General features: G+C 39.8%; 1 protein-coding gene across 6 annotated transcripts in view; it reads left to right on the forward strand.

Annotated features, from left to right (window-relative positions):
- DZANK1 (double zinc ribbon and ankyrin repeat domains 1) overlaps positions 1-15,326 on the forward strand; it is a 135,265-nt gene that overhangs the window by 101,903 nt on the left and 18,036 nt on the right. The window lies entirely within an intron of this gene.

A 15,326-nucleotide genomic window follows, 5' to 3' on the forward strand; every position in this document is an offset into this window, starting at 1 on the left:
AAATGTTGTTAATCTGTGTCATTATTGCTGTTTGCTATTAGCTCTATTTTATTATGGTAAAATTCACATAAAAATTCACCATTTTAACCATTTTACAGTTCAGCAATTTGGTATATTAGTAATATCATACAACCATCTCTCTGTGTCCAGAACATTCATATATATATTTATGTTGAAATTACTTTTTTAAAATTGTCATTCAAGTACAGTTTTCTCCATTTTCCCTCCACCACTTTCCCCCTGTCCCACCTACCCCCACCTCCTACCCTCAATCCTTTCCCCCTTTGGCTTTGTCTATGAGTCCTTTATGCATGTTCTTTGATGACCCTTCCCCTTCTTTCCCCCATTTTCCCCTCCCTCCCTCTCTGATTACTGTCAGTTGGTTCTTTATATCAATGTCTCTGGTTATATTTTGCTTGCTTGTTTTTTTTTAAATTAGGTTCCTCTTATAGGTGAGATCATATGGTATTTGTCTTTCACCACTTGCCTTATTTCACTTAACATAATGCTTTCCAGTTGCATCCATATTGTCCCAAAGGGTAGGAGCTCCTTCATTCTTTCTGCTGCATAGAATTCCATTGTGTAAATGTACAATAGTTTTTTGATCCATTCATTTACTGATGGGCACCTAGGTTGCTTCCAGCACTTGGCTATTGTAAATTGTGCTGCTTTGAACATTTTTGAATTGGTATTTTAGGATTCTTAGGTTACAATCCCAGCAGTGGTATTTGCTGGGTCAAAAGGCAGTTCCATTTTTAGATTTCTGAGGAAATTCCATATTCTTTTCCATAGTGGCTGCACCAGTCTGCATCCCCACCAACATTGTAACTAGGGTTCCCTTTTCTCCACAACCTCGTCAGCAACCCAGGTATGTGCTCTAACTGGAAATCGAACCAGCAACCCTTTGGTTCATGGGCATGTGCCCAATCCACTGAGCCACGCCAGCCTAGGTCATTTTGGTTATTTACTATAAAAAGTACTGCTGTGAACATTTATGTATAAGTTTTCTGTGGACATATGTTTTTATTTCTCTTGGGTATATACATAGGAGTACAATTGCTGGGTCAAATAGCAACATTATGTTTAACATTTTGATGAACTTCCAGACTGTTTACCAAAGTGACTGCACAATTTCACATTCTGACCAGCACTGTATGAGAGTTGTGATTTCTTCATATCTTTGCCAACACTTAATATCTTTTCATTTTTGCCATCCTAGTAGGTGTGAAATAATATCCCATTATGATTTAAATTAGTATTTCCCTGATGATTAATGATATTGAGTATCATCTTATATACTTCTTTGCCATTTGTATATTTTATCTAGAGAGGTGTCTGTTCAGATCCTTTGACCATTTTTAAATTTGGTTTTCTTTTGTTTGTATGGTTTTTTTTTTATTTTATTTTAATCGTTGTTCAAGTAGTTCTCTGTCCTTCACTCCCATTCCAGCCCACCCTCCCATCTCTCTCCACCTCCCTCCCATTTCCATCCCCCTAGTTTTTGTTCATGTGTCCTTAATAATTGTTCTTGTAAATCCTTCCCCTTTTCCCCTGAAATTCCCTCCCCTTTTCCTTCTGGTCACTGTCAGCCTGTTCTCTATTTCAATGTCTTTGGTTATATTTTGCTTATTTGTTTGTTTTGTTGTTTAGCTCCCTGTTGAAGGTGGGATCATATCATGTTTGTCTTCCACCACCTGGCTTATTTAGCTTAGCATAATGCTTTCCAGTTCCATCCATGCTGTTGCAAAGGGTAGGAGCTCCTTATTTCTTTCTGCTGCATAGAATTCCATTGTGTAAGTGTACCATAGTTTTTTGATCCATTCATTTGCTGATGGGCACCTAGGTTGCTTCCAACACTTGGCTATTGTGAATTGTGCTGCTATGAACATTGGGGTGCATAGGTTCTTTTGGATTGGTGTTTCAGTGTTCTTGGGATATAATCCTAGCAGTGGAATTGCTGGGTCAAAAGGTAGATCCATTTTTAGTTTTCTGAGAAAATTCCACACTGTTTTCCATAGTGGTTGAACCAGTCTGCAATCCCACCAACACTGCACTAGGGTCCCCTTTTCTCCACAGCCTCTCCAACACTAGTTGCTTGTTGCTTTGTTTATGATGGCCATTATGACTGGTGTGAAGTGGTATCTCATTGTGGTTTTAATTTGCATCTCTCTGATAGCTAGCAATACTGAGCATCTTTCATATGTCTCTGGATTCTCTGTGTGTCCTCCTTGGAGAAGTATCTGTTCAAGTCCTTTGCCCATTTTTTAATTGGGTTGCTTGTCTTCTTAGAGTGGGGTTGTGTAAGCTCTTTATATAATTTTGGAGATTAAACTGTTGTCTGAGGTATCATTGGCAAATATGTTTTCCCATACAGTTGGATCTCTTTTTATTTTAATACTATTTTCCTTAGTCATGCAGAACCATTTTATTTTGATGAGATCCCATTTGTTTATTCTTTCCCTTATGTGCCTTGCTCTAGGGGACATGTCAGTAAAAATGTTGCTGCATGAAATATCTGAGACTTTCCTGCCTATGTTCTCCTCTAGGACTTTAACGGTGTCAATGGTTTATATTTAAATCCTTTATCCACCTTGAATTTATTTTTGTGTATGCTATAAGCTGGTTCTCAAGTTTCATTTTTGTGCATGTAGCTATCCAGTTCTCCCAACACCATTTGTTGAAGAGGCTACTTTTACTCCATTTTATGTTGCTGCCCCCTTTGTCAAATATTAATTGACTGTAGAGACTTGGGTTTATTTCTGGGCTCCCTGTTCTGTTCCATTGATCTATGTGCCTGTTTTCATGCCAGTACCAGGTTGTTTTGATTACAGTGGCCTTGTAATATGGTTTGGTATCAGGTATTGTGATCCCTCCTACTTTGCTCTTCTTTCTCAAAATTGCAGCAGCTATTTGGGGTCATTTATGGTTCCATATAAATTTTTGAAGTGTTTGTTCTATATCTGTGAAATATGCCATTGGTACTTTAATAGGTATTACACTGAATGTGTAAATTGCTTTGGGTAATATGGAAATTTTGTTGGTGTTAACTCTTCCGGCCCATGAACATGGTACATGTTTCCATTTGTTTGTGTCTTCCTTGATTTCTTTCTTCAGTGTTGTGTAGTTTTCTGAATAGAGGTCTTTTATCTCTTTGGTTAGTTTTATTCTTAGGTATTTTATTTTTCTTTTTGCTAGATCAAATGGGATTTTTTTCTTGATCTCTGCTTCTGCTGTTTCATTGTTGGTGTAAAAAAGTGCATTTGACTTCTGAATGTTGACTTTGTATCCCGCTGTTTTGCCAAATTCATTTATTAGGTCAAGCAGTTTTTTGTCTGAGTCTATAAGACTTTCTATGTACACTATGTACATCTGCAAATACTGACAGTTTTGTTTCCTCCTTTCCAATTTGGATGCCTTTTATTTCCTTTTGTTGTCTGATCTCTATGGCTAAAACTTCCAATACTATATTGAATAGAAGTGGTGAAAGTGGACAACCTTGTCTTGTTCCTGATCTTAATGGAAAAGATTTTAGTTTTTGCCCATGGAGTATGATGTTGGCCGTAGGTCTCTCATATATGGCCTTTATTATTTGAGGAATGCTCCCTCTGTTCCCACTTTGCTGAGTGTTTTTATCATGAATGGGTGCTGTATCTTATCAAATGCTTTTTTCACATCTACTGATATGATCATGTGATTTTTTCTTTGCTTTTGTTTATGTGATGTGTTACATTTACTGATTTGTGAATATTGTACCATCCTTGCATCCCTGGGATGAATCCCACTTGGTCAGGGTGTGTGAACTTTTTAATGTATTCTTGGATGCAGTTTGCCAATATTTTGTTGAGGATTTTAGCATCTATATTCATTGGTGATGTTGGCCTGAAGTTTTCTTTCTTTATTGTGTCTTTATCTGGTTTTGAGATTAGGATGATGCTGGCCTCATAAAAAGAGTTTGGGAGTCTTCCATCATTTTGGATTTTTTGGAATAGTTTGTGAAGGATAGGGGTTAGTTCCTTCTTAAAAGCTATATACAATTCTCATGTGAAACCATCCAGTACAGGTGTTTTGTGTGTTGGGAGTTTTTTTATTGCTGCTTCAATTTCATCTGCTGTTATTGGTCTGTTCACACTTTCTGCTTATTCATTGAGTTTTGGAAGATTATATTTTTCTAGAAATTTGTCCATTTCACCTAGATTTTCAAATTTCTTGGCATATAGTTCTTCATAGTAATTTCTTACACTCCTTTTTATTTCTGTTGTATCAGTTGTAATATCTCCTCTTTCATTTCTGATTGTGTTTATTTGTGTCTTCTCTCTTTTTTTCTTAATCAGCCTACTTAAAGACTTGTATATTTTGTTTATCTTTTCAAAGAACCAGCTCCTGGATTCATTGATCCTTAGAATTGTGCTTTTAGTCTCTTTGTCATTTAATTCTGCTCTGCTCTTGGTTATTTTCTTCATTGTACTTGCTCTGGGTTGTCTTTGTTGTACTTCCTTGAGTTCTTGTAGATATAGTGTTAGGTTGTTTGTTTGAAATTCTGTCCTTTTTAGGTAGGCCTGTATTGCTGTGAACTTCCCTCTCAGGACTGCCTTTGCTGTGTTCCATAAGTTTTGGGGTTATTTTGAGTTCATTTTCATTTGTTTCCAGAAACTTTCTGATTTCTTCCCTAATTTCATTCTTGACCCATTCATTGTTTAATAGCATATATTCAGTCTCCATGAGTTTGAGATGTTTGGGGTTTTTTTCCTTGAGGTTGGTTTCTTTTTTTTTCTTTTTTTCTATTCCCTTTTTTAAAATATATTTTATTGATTATGCTATTACAGTTGTCCCATTTCCCCCCTTCACTCCCCTCCACCCTGTACACCTCTCCCACCTACATTCCCCCCCTTTAGTTCCTGTCCATGTGTCCTACTTATAAGTTCTTTAGCTTCTACATTTCTCATACTATTCTTACCCTCCCTCTATTTTCAACCTACCATCTATGCTACTTATTCTCTGTACCTTTTGCCCCTCTCTCCTCCTCCCAACCCCCTGTTGCTAACCCTCCATGTGATCTCCATTTCTGTGGTTCTGTTCCTGTTCTAATTGTTTGCTTAATTTCTTCTGGTTTTGCTTTAGGTGTGGTTCTTAATAATTGTGAGTGTGCTGTCCTTTTACTATACATGTTTTTTCTTTATCTTCTTTTCTTAGATAAGTCCCTTTAGCATTTCATAAAATAAGGGCTTGGTGATGATGAACTCCTTTAACTTGACCTTATCTGAGAAGAACTTTATCTGCCCTTCCATTCTAAATGATAGCTTTGCTGGATAGAGCAATCTGAGATGTAGGTCCCTGTCTTTAATGACTTGGAGTACTTCTTTCCAGCCCCTTCTTGCCTGTAAGGTCTCTTTTGAGAAATCAGCTGACAGTCTGATGGGAACTGCTTTGTAGGTTACTGTCCCCTTATCTCTTGCTGCTTCTAGGATTCCCTCCTTCATTTTTCCCTTGGCTAATGTAATTATGATGTGCCTTGGTGTGTTTCTTCTTGGGTCCAACATCTTTGGGACTCTCTGAGCTTCCTGGATTTCTTGGAAGACTATTTCCTTTGCCAGAATGGGGAAGTTCTCCTTTATTATTTGTTCAAATACATGCTCAATCTGTTGCTTTCCCCCTTCCCCTCTGGTACCCCTATAATTTGAATGTTGCAATATTTAAAGATGTCCTGGAGGCTCCTAAGGTTCTCCTCATTTTTTTGAATTCTTATTTCTTCATGCTTTCCTGCTTGGTTGTTTCTTTCTTCCTTCTGTTCCACTGTATTGTTTTGAGACCCAGTTTCCTTCCCTTCACTATTGGCTCTCCTCCATATATCTTCCTTCATCACTTTTATGGTAACCTGCATTTTTTTCATTTAATTTGCACCCAAAATCAACCAATTCCGTGAGCTTTCTGATCACCAGTGTTTTCAACTGTGCATCTGATAGATTGGCTATTTCTTAGTCACTCAAAAGGATGAGTCCTGGGGGACTGATCTGTTCTTCTGTTGGAGACCTGTCTCTCTCTGTCTCTCTCTCTCTTTTTTTTTTTTCGGTCTGGTTGCGCTTGTTACGGTGAGGGGCGGAGCCTTAGGTGTTCACCAGGGCTGGGCACCCCAGTCACTAGATTGTGACATTATATGTGCGGGGGGGGAGCGGGAGCGGGGACGGGAGAGAATAATGGCGGTAGTTCCGTTCTCCTGGGATCTCAGTCCCTTCTCTGGGATCCTGGGTTGTGAGCTCTGGCCTGGTCCACAGTCGCCGCCTCACTGGGTCCGCTAGCCACTGCTTGCGTACTCAGGGTCCATGGCTGCGATCTTGCATGCCCCGGATGGCTTACGCGCTGAGTTCGTGCCAAGTTCTCCCCAACCTCCACGCGCCGCCGAACTGTGCCCCCTGGATCGTCCTCTCCGCCCCTCTTACCGGTCTGGATGAATGGGTCTACTTTAACTTCTTGGCTGTCCAACTTCCATTCAGATAAATTCTCTGTTAGTTCTGGGTGTTATTTTGGCTCTAAATTGTTGTTGTACTAATCTTGGTTGTGTGTGGAGGTATGGTGCATCCACCTATGCCCTGAGGTTGGTTTCTACTTTCAATCCCTTGTGAACCGAGAAAATGCTTGGTATGATTCAATTTTCTTGAATTTCTTCAGGCTTGTTTTGTGTCCTATCACATGGTCTATCTTTTAGAATGTTCCATGTGCATTTGTAAACAATGTGTATTTAGCTTCTTTGGGATGGAGGGCCCTCCATATATATCAGATAAGTCCATTTTATCTAGGGCATTGTTCAATACTACAATATCTTTGTTCAGATTTTGTTTGGAAAATCTGTCCATTTTTGACATTAGGGTGTTAAAATCCCCTACTATAATTGTGTTTCTGTCAGTATTTTTCTGTAAGTCCTCTAAGATTTTCTTTATGTATTTGGGTGCTCCTATGTTGGGTGCATATATATTTACAATGTTTATGTCTTCTTAGTGGATTCTTCCCTAGAGTTTTATGAAGTGACCTTGTGGGTATCTCTTCATAGCCCTTTTTTGGATGTCTATTTTGTCTGATATGAGTATTGCCACCCCAGTTTGTTTTCCTGTCCATTTGCTTGGAAAATTTGTTTCCAGCCCTTCACTTTCAGCCTGTGTAGGCCTTTTGTTCTGATGTGGGTCTCTTGTAGGCAGCTAATATGTGGGTCATGCTTTCTTGTCATTCAGCTCTTCTGTGTCTTATGATTGGAGCATTTAATCCATTAATGTTTAAGGTTATTATTGATAGGTGCATATTCATTGCCATTTTTGTGCCTGTGTGCCTCTCTCTGTCTCTTTTCCTTCCTTTCCTTAAAGCAGTCCCTTTAGCATCTCTTGCAGGGCTGGTTTGGTGTAGGTATATTCTTTTAGACTTCTTCTGTCTGGGAAGCTTCTTATTTGGCCTTCTATCTTGACTGAGATACTTGCTGGGTAAAGTAGCCTTAGTTGCAGACCTCAGGTTCTCATTACTTGGAATATTTCTTGCCATTCTATCTGGCTTGGAGCGTTTCTATTGAGAAGTCAGCTGCCAGCCTTATTGGGGCTCCCTTGTATGTTACTTCCTGTTTCTGCCTTGCTGCCTTTAAGATTCTCTCTTTGTCTTGGTATTTTTCCATTTTAATTATGATGTGTCTTGAAGTGGGCCTCTTTGGGTTCCTCTTGATTGGGACTCTCTGTGTTTCCTGGATTTGTGTGACTTTTTCTCTCATCAAATTAGGGAAGTTTTCCATCAGTACTTTTTCAGGTAGGTTTTCTATCCCTTGTTCTTCTTCTCTTCCTGGTATCCTTATTATACAGATATTATTATGTTTCATATTGTCTTATATTTCTCTTAATCCCTCTTCATTCTTTCTGAGCCTCTTTTCCTTTTCTTGCTCTTTCTGGGTGTTTTTTTCTACTTTTCCCTCCAATTCACTGAACCAGTCTTCTGCTTCATCAATCCTGCTTTTGATCCCTTCTGCTGTGTTCTTCAGTTCACAAATTGTATTCTTCATTTCCTCTTGGCCCTTGTTGATAGTTTCTATTTCCTTTTTCATGTTGATATAGTTTGCGGTGAGTTCATTGTAGTTTCCCTGTAGTTTCTGGTAATTCATTGTGAGCTCATTGAGCTTCCTGATAATCATTTCTTTGAACTCAATATCTGATAGTTGAGTTGCCTCTATTTCATTTATCATTCTTTCTGAGGCTTCCTCCTTTCCCTTCACGTGGGGCTTCTTTGTCTTCCCATTGTTTGTGAGACTCTTCTTGTTAGCCTCTGCTTCCTTAATTGATCTATTCTGGTTCCCTGGATTTATGATGTGAACTTCTGTGGTAGAATACCTATGATATTCAGTGGTGCAGTCTCTTTTGGGTATCCTGGTGTTCACTGCTTCCCCCTACTCTTTTTTGTGTGATTAGTTGTAGGGGGAAGGCAAATGGTTTAAGACATCAAGAGAGTATTCTATGATATTTACAGTAGCAGCCAGTAGAGAAGAGATAGGAGATTTTTTGACTATGTGTAGTGTTAACCATGATCTTCCACCCAACTAGCCACTTTTTAGAAAGGATGGAAAGAAGGTAAGAGTCTTGTTGGGGAGGGAAGAATTGTGAGTTGGATCTAGAAAGCAGTGAGGTTGTGAGAGGTCAGATTCTGAGGTAAGGTGAGGGTAAAGGATGGCAAATAGGTGTATGTGTGAGAGAACAGAGTTAACCACTACAGTAATAGATTTCAGTAAATTGTGAAGTGGGCTAAGATCTGGTGGGGGTGTTGTGTAGTATTTACAATTGTGTGGAATAGGTATTATTTACAGTAATATTAGAGCAACAATCATTTGACAGAATCTATGAGATCTAGATAACAAGAATAGGGGGTATAGGACCTTGAGTAGTATGCTAATGGAACACAAATGAAGTGAAGGACAGTAAATTAGCAGTACACTATGAAAGTGAGAACAGAGGAAACCTGTCAAATGATACAATATAACCAGCCAAGCAGAGAAGACTATATACAAAGAAGAGGAATACAAAAATAGTATTAAAATAAAATATGTGAGAATAATGAAAAAATACTCATACAATATGCAATAACTTGCAGTTTCTCTATAATAGTAAAGTGAAATTTGTCCCACTGTCTCAGCTGTTGGGATGCCCCCTCTTTGGTCCAACTCTGTTCTTTTCACAGTTTTGGGGTTTTTTGTGTCACCTCTGGGTATTTAAAAAGAAAAAGGAAAAAAAGCAGAAGTAGGAAGGAAGAGGAGATAAATTGGAAAGGAAGGAAGGAGGAATAAAACTAGAAAGAATGAAAGAGAGCAAAAGGAATTGAGAGATATAAAAATAATAAAAATTAAAAAATAAAAAATTAAACAGACAAACACCTCTTGTTGTTTTCAAACTGGCCAAACCAGTTTTTCTGGTCTTGCAGGCTGCAGCAGGCTGAGGGGCAATTGGTTTCACTTTTCTCCCTTCCTGTTCAGCACTCAGCCTCACATACTATCCCCAGGGCTAGCCGCGTACTCTCCCCAGAGCCAGTCTGGTGCTTCTCCAAAGGGCCCTTGATGTGGGTTCCAGGGCCTCCCAAGCATGCTCTCCGGGTTAATGGGTGCGAGCCCAGGTCTTCCACAAAGCACACCCTCCCCAGGTTGGGCGCACAGGCCCATGGCACTGGATCCCACATCCAGTTGCCAGGTCGCAGGGGCTGGGCGTGCACTCTTCACAGGGCTATGTGTGGGTGCTCATGGCCCCTGTGTGCTTGCCACTCAGTCCTCACTCCCCTGTCTGTGCCTTCAAGCAACCAGGCCTCCCCCAGTGATGCTCAATTTTTGTTTGGCTGGGGAGGGAGCAGTTGACCCAGCTCTCTCCCAATAGTCTGTGTCAGGTTCGGCAAGCACCAGGCCCGGGGCTGCAGCCTCCCTGGTCCCCGTGCTGATCCCTGGGTCCTTATTGTCCTGAAGCGCTCTCCTTACTGTCTGGTTTTTCAATGTCTGCTGCAATTTTTGATCTCCTATTTTCACATATGCTGTGGTACTGTTGACTGTTTGCTCTGTTCCTCTGTAGGTCAGCTAGGTTTTTGTTCCATGTGTAGGGGCAAGTGGAATCTGCTCCCTCCTATCACACTGCCATCTTCCCTCCCTGGTTTTCTTTTGTTATTGAGACATAAGAGTCCTTTATATATTCTGGATACTAGACTCTTATCTGATATATAATTTGCAAATATTTTTACCATTCTGAAGATTGACTTTTAACTTTGGGTAATGTCCTATAAAGCATAAATTTTTTAAATTTTAAGTCAAATTTTTATTTTTTTGTTTTGTTGCTTATGTTTTCGGTGTCATATCTAAGAATCCAGGGCCAAATACTAGTCACAAATATTTACTCCTATCTTTTTTTCTAAGATTTTTATAGTTTTAGCTCTTACACTTAGGTTTTGGGTCCAATTTGAGTTAGTTTTTGTATATGGTATACAAATACATTATTTTGTATGTAGCTATTCGGTTGTGCCAGTTCCATTTGTTAAAGAGATGATGATTTTCCTTTTAGTGGTCTTGGTACTTTTGTAAAAAAGTCAGTTTATCGTAGATACATAGGTTTATTCCTGGACTTTCAGTTTTATTGCACTGATCTATATGGCTGTCCTTATGCCAGAGCCATGCTGTTTTGGTTACTGTTGCTTTGTAGTAGGTCTTGAAATTGTGAAATGTGAGTCCTCAACTTTATTCCTCATTCTCAAGGTTAATTTGACTATTCTGGGTCCTTGAGTTTCCATATGAATTTTAGGATGAGCTTGCCAATTTCTAGAAAGAAGCCAGTTTGGATTCTGAAAGGGATTGGGCTGAATCTGTAGATCAGTTTGGGGAGCATTGCCATCTTAACAAAACAGTTGATTCCAGTAATCCCAGTGTACCAGATCCTAGCTTCCATCCATGAATATTGGCAGGTTTGAAAAAGGGAGCTTCCATTCTCAATCACACTTCCCCAGAACTTGGTCTTGGTAACAGGTAGTTGGGGGTAAAATGAGAAATACTGAAGTCCTGTACCTCCTGGGAAGATACCATAGCTCTCCAGGTGGGAGCTGGGAGTAAAGGGAGCCCTGTGTTTTTGGCTACACCCATCTGGAGTGGTTTCCATCTTGACTAGCTGAAATGGGGTCGGGGGGAGTGGGTCATGGTTCAAATATCACAGACTCTCATTTATTCTACATTTTAGTACATTTTCTTCATTAAATGTTCATTTGCTGTATGTCCTTAGGACTATTTCCAGAGACTTTAAAGGGTTATTTATACTATAATTCCACTGGTGACTGGGTCCACTGAGCTCCTTAGGCTACCATGCTGCTAACTGAGCATTCCCAGCTCTTCTCTTGCCATCTATATTTTCCAGCTGGGAGTCAGAACTTGGTTCACAAGGTGCTTGAGATCTTCTGGCAATGTGTGTTATCGGTCCTATGGTAGATTGACTGTCGAGATGGCCAGTATAATTTCTCCTTTCCCTCTATGCATGTGCCACTTCTTTCACAGAAAAGGCTGTTTCCCTTTTGCGGGGGAATCTGGACTGATCTTGCGACTTGCTTTACCAATAGAAAGTAGTAGAAAGGAAAGCATGACAGTTCTGGGCCTAGGTCTGAAATGGACTGAAAGCTTCTTATTCTATAGGAAGAGAGCACTGTCTATAAAGAAGACCAGGATAGATTACTGAATGAAAACGTGTCCCATATGGAGGAAAATAGAGATGACCAAAGTAACAATCAACACACAAAAAAAACAGACATTTGAGCATGCAGGCAGCAATTATGAGAAGATTGTCCCCAGCAGTTTGTGCTATCTTAGCTGAGGCCTCAGCCCTGTGGGTGACATAATTTTGGACCCCCCCAGCCCCAGCTTAAGTGGCTCAGCTGACACCATGTGGAACAAGGATGAGCCATACCTGCTGAACACTGACTACATTGTTGACCTGTAGTGTGAACTTCTATAGTGTGAACAATTAAGTAGTCAGTATTTCAGACCACTAAATTCTGGGGTATTTTGCTTGGAAGCAATAGATTATAGAAACACATCATTAGTTTCTTATAGCAGAATGCAGTTTCCTATAGTCCTCTTTTTCAGTTTGAGCTGGAAGAGAGCAGACCTAACCCTGCCCCCAGAAAAGAGGACTCACAATCTTGCAATGACCCTTTCCAAAGGACTCTTTCTCCCAACCCATGCTTTTCAGAGTCCTCTCTTGACGCTTTTTTGAGAGTTGAGATTTGATCTGGGAATTGTGCATCTATTGTATTGTAGATTCTCAGTCACAACAATGTGTTTAAAGTACTCCTGCATTCATATTTATTTATTTTCACATTCTCTATTTCCATTGGAAAGTCAGCTACTCAAGGCCAAGAACTTTGTTCATTCCTATATTTCCAGCCCTAGAATAGTGCATGGCACATAGTAGATGCTCAAAAATATTTGAGAAATGAATGCATATTTTGTGCCAAACGCTGTGCTAGGCTCAGGATTATCTCTAGTGTTATCTCAGTTACTCATAGTGGACTTTTCTGTTGTACCACACCAGCTCCCCTCAGCCTGCCTGATTTCAGTGCAGCTGTGGTGGTGATACATCACTGGGAGCATCCCTCATGTTTGGATTTACCACAACAGCTATTTCTTTTGCTGCCTCAGACTTCCTTGAGAGCAGCAGAAGACTTCTTGTCCATGGGCAGATACATCTTAGAACTGCTGGGGTGTTCACACTACACTATCACTTGTGCTTTCCAGGGTCACCTTTCTAAGAAACCACTTTTCCTAAGTCTTTGTTTTAGGCTTTGCTGCCAGGGCAACCCAAACTAAGACACTTAGGTTTTCTTATTTAATGTCACAATAACATACAAAGTAAGAGGTATTAGTCTCATTTTGTAGGTAAGGAAAGTAAGGCTTAATGAGATTTAAGTGTCTGACTTAAGTTCACTAAGCTGATAAATGGTAAATTTAGGATTTAAATGCCAGCTTTTCTTAACTGCAAACGATGTGCTGTTTCCACAAAACCACACTGGGTTATCTTGCAGAAGTCACTGATTGCTCTCAACTTTAGTGTCCTCATTGTAAAATGATGAGGCAGGATTCAGTGCACATTTGTAGCCTCAAGTGTCAACAGGGAAGAACCAGGAGGTAAAGGCAGGCCACTGGCCTGTGGGAACTATGGCCTGCTGGGAGCTTGTGCCCTGTCCAAAGAGGTCTGCTGCCCTTTTGCCCCAGGCAGCCAAGCATGTGCAGGAAGGCAGGCTCAGTGCTGCTGCATCTCCTACCTGCACATAAGAAACCAGAAAGCTAGACTCATGTGAAATCTCCCAGAATTTAAATGGTGGCAATTAATTCAAACGTTTTAAACCCCAGGCAGACTGGAAAGGGACCCAAGGGAACTTGTAGGAGTGATGGAAATGTTCTACATATTGATGGAGATGTATACACTTGCCAAACCCAGGTTGTACAGTTTAAATAGGTATATTTTACAACTGTTATATCTCCCTAGGGTTAATTTTTAAATAATTTTATTTATTTTTAAATTTTTTATTGTTTATTCTATTACATTTGTCCCAGTTTCCCCCCTTTAGCCCTCCCACCCACTTCCATCCCCTCACCATTGTTCATGTCCATGGGTCCTTCTTATATGTTCTTTAATCCCTTCACTTTCTTTCAGTCAGTCCCCACCTCCTGCGTCCCCTCTTATAGCTGTCAGTCTGTTCCATGATTCCATGCCTCTGGTTCTATTTTGTTCTCTAGTTTATTTTGTTCATTAGATTCCACTTATAAATGAGTCTTTCACCGACCAGCTTATTTCATTTAGCATAATAGTCTCTAGTTCCATCCATATGGTCACAAAAGGTAGAAATCCATTCCTTTTTTCTGCTATGTAATTTTCCACTGGGTAAATATACCACAGTTTTTTAATCTATTCATCTATGATGGGCACTTAGCTTCCAAATCTTGTAAATAGCACTGCTATGAACATTGGGGTGCATAGGTTCTTCTGAATTGGTGTTTCAGGATTCTTAGGGTATATTCCCAGCAGTGGAATTGCTGGGTAGGTCAAAGGGCAGTTCCATTTTTAGTTTTCTGAGGAAATTCCATACTGTTTTCCACAGTGGCTGCACCAGTCTATATTCCTACCAAGAGGGCACTAGGGTTCTCTTTTCTCCACATCCTCACCAGCATTTGTTTTTTGTTGATCTTTTGATGATAGCCATTTTGGCAAGTGTGGGGTGATATCTCATTGTGGTTTTAATTTGCATCTCTCTGATGGCTAGTGATGTTGAACATTTTTTCATATGCCTATGGGACATCTGTTTGTCCTATTCAGGTCCTTTGCCCATTTTTTAATTGGATTATTTCTCTTCCTGGTGTTAAGATGTATAAGTTCTTTATATATTTTAGAAATTAAACCCTTGTCCAATGTATCGTTGGCAAATATGTTCTCCCACATAGTCAGTTCCCTTTTAATTTTGATGATGTTTTCTTTAGCCATGCAGGTTTTTAATTTAATGTAGTCCCATTTGTTTATTTTTTCCTTTATTTCCCTTGCCCTAGGACAGGGGTCCTCAACACCTGGGCTGTGGGCCCTCATTGTTCTATAGCCTGTTAGAAACCAGGCCACACAGCAAGAGATGAGGGACAAGCCAGGGAGTGAATCTTCACTTGCTTTAAGGCCTAAGCTCCCACCTCCTGTCTCTACCCACTCCCCCCTCAACCAGTCTGTGGAAAAATTGTCTTCCATGAAACTGGTCCCTGGTGTCAAAAAGTTGGGGACCACTGCCTAGGAGACAGCATAAATAACATTGCTACATGAGATATCTGAAATTTTACTGCCTATTTTTTGCACTAGGATTTTTATGATATCATGACTTACATTTAAGTCTTTTATCCATTTTGAATTTATTCTGGTGTATAGTATAAGTTCGTGGTCTAGTTTCATTATTGTGCATGTACCAGGCTAGTTCTCCCAACACCACTTATTGAAGAGACTGTCTGTACTCCATTGTATGCTCATGCCCCCTTTGTCAAATATAATTGACCATAAAGACATGGGTTTATTTCTGGGCTCTCTAGTCTGTTCCATTGATCTATGTATCTGTTCTTATGCCAGTGCCAGAATGTTTTGGTTACGGGGGCCTTATAGTAAAGTTTGATATCAGGTATTATAATACCTCCAAATTTGTTCTTCTTTCTCCAGATTGCTGAGGCTACTCAGGATCTTTTCTCTTTTTTTGGTTCCATATAAATTTCTGGAGTATTTTTTCTAGGTCTATGAAATATGCCAATGGTATTTTAATAGGAATTGCATTGACTC

The sequence above is a fragment of the Phyllostomus discolor genome, chromosome 9 (genome assembly GCF_004126475.2).
Source record: "Phyllostomus discolor isolate MPI-MPIP mPhyDis1 chromosome 9, mPhyDis1.pri.v3, whole genome shotgun sequence".
Lineage (NCBI taxonomy): Eukaryota > Metazoa > Chordata > Mammalia > Chiroptera > Phyllostomidae > Phyllostomus > Phyllostomus discolor.